Source organism: Myotis brandtii, unplaced genomic scaffold (assembly GCF_000412655.1).
Source record: "Myotis brandtii unplaced genomic scaffold, ASM41265v1 scaffold1077, whole genome shotgun sequence".
NCBI lineage: Eukaryota > Metazoa > Chordata > Mammalia > Chiroptera > Vespertilionidae > Myotis > Myotis brandtii.
Genome location: NW_005353666.1, coordinates 948,639 through 950,591, shown reverse-complemented (window position 1 = coordinate 950,591; position 1,953 = coordinate 948,639). Strand labels below are relative to the sequence as shown.

At 61.2% G+C, this 1,953-nt stretch overlaps 1 long non-coding RNA gene across 1 annotated transcript in view; it reads right to left on the bottom strand.

Moving 5' to 3' along the window:
* Positions 1–801, bottom strand: part of LOC106726633 — a 1,670-nt gene extending 869 nt beyond the window's left edge. Inside the window, exons 1-2 of the long non-coding RNA XR_001362704.1 lie at positions 508–801; positions 13–247 (exon numbers count right to left, since the gene is read on the bottom strand). This is a non-coding gene — a long non-coding RNA (uncharacterized LOC106726633). The remainder of the gene's footprint in view (positions 1–12; positions 248–507) is intronic.
* Between the last annotated feature and the right edge of the window lie 1,152 nt (positions 802–1,953).

Here is a 1,953-nt window from a genome sequence, read left to right as displayed (position 1 = left end):
TCCAGCCCTCACCTCTGCAGGCAGGTCATGTGCTGTCGAAAGTCACTGTCCATCTTCTTTCTAAAGAATCTGGCCTCGCCTGTTCTCTCTTCCTCCCCCTCCTCCTCCTCCTCCTCCTCCTCGTCCCTCTGAGCACCTGGTGAGCAGGCTGCCTCCGGCAGGGCGGGCGGGGCGGGAGGACGAGGTTTCGGTGGCTTTTCTAGGATTAGGTCACGTCAAGGTGTGTGGCTGAGTCGTCGGGGTGGACCTGGGCGAGGACAAGCCGAGGTTTCGTTCTGGGCGCCCCTTCCTGGCAGTGACCACGCAGGGAAATAAGACTCGGACCCGCTGGAGGCTGACGGCCTCGCCCAGTAGGAGAGTTCCCTTGTCATGAGAAAAGGACAACAGTGTTGCTGTTGTGTCTTCCTCCTTTTTTAATGAAAACCCCGTGTTTTCCCCCCGGAGAGCTCAGGACGCCTGCGTTGGAGGAGGCCATGTCCCAGGGGCCTCGCGCACATGTCCGCCCACCTTCGTTACCGTGGAAACTGCCCAGCACCCCGGAGGGGCACAGCCTCCCCTGCAGCCAAGCAGGAGTGTCTGAAGGTTTCATTCACGGTCAGAAGCCTCCTCCTGGGAACTTCTTCCAGGAAGGGGCCCGGCGGGAAGACACGAGGGGACGCTGATGCGTGCTGTCCCTCCAGCCCCTCAGGGAGCAGCTGCGCCAGGCGTCTGGGTAGTTCAGCGGTGGCCTCTGGGCGGAGGGGACCTCCGACCAGCAGTGAGTGGCCGCGGAAGCCCTCAGGCTGTGCCCAAGACGCTGGCGTTTGCGTAGTTCAGCGGTGGCCTCTGGGCGGAGGGGACAGAGGCTCCGCTCCCGCCCCGACCTCCGACCGGCAGTGAGTGGCCGCGGAAGCCCGCAGGCTGTGCCCAAGACGCTGGCGTTTGCTTTTCTGAAAAGTGACTGCTTCTGCGTTCTTAATAGAAAATAACACACATGTACACACATGCACACACATGCATGCACATATACATAGATGCATGCATATAAACATTTATACACACATGCACATACATGCACACATACACATGCATATACCTGTATACAGATGCACGCACACATATACACACATGCATGTGCATACAGTTATGCACACACACACACATGTATACACACACTTTTCACAACACTCCAGCTCCTGAGACTGGTTCCTTGGCCATGGCAGCAGGGCAGCTCTGATGGCCGAGGCGGCCTCCTAACATCTTCCATGAACCAGAGAGCCCTGACCCCCACTCCTTCATTTGTCCCCAGATCCTGCATTTACCACATGTTCTCCGTTCAGGCAGGAGGACGTAGACAGGTTAATCTGGAAGGGACACGTGCTCCATGTGAGCCCCTAATCCCGTCTCTGCAGATCAGCTCTGGCACCGGCTGACCAGGGACTGACCTGCCTGCCTGGCCGGGGGCGTGGCCTGGCCGGGGGCGTGGCCTGGCTGACTTGCTGAGCAGGCCAGGCCTGGCACTCCCAGTGTGAGTGCCCCCCAACCAGACCTGCTCCCCTTGTTTGGACGGATGGAACTGGCGCAGCGTGGTTTTTATAGTGTGGGAGGGGCAGGCTGGAGGAGGGGGTTGCTCAAATGCTGGGGTGCCTTGGAGAACTTGGGGAACAGGCCCTGCGTGCTCAGGGCAGATCACAGCCTGGGCAGCAGCTCACAGAGGAAGCTGGGCCCCCGGTGCTGGGGGTGGGGCGGGTAGAGGAGGGAGACACCGGCTGCTCCTCCGCCCACCCACGTGCTCCCTGGAGCCCAGATTCCCGCAGAGCCGATGGGAGGCCCAGGTCTCCGGGCGGAGGAGGCGGGGGCGGAGGAGAGCCGAGTGGGGGTCCATGGAGGTCGCTCCGTCACAGCCCTGCCCCCTCGGCCTGAGTGTCACGAGACCACCAGGCACCGCGACTCTGCCCACAGCTCTCAGACCTG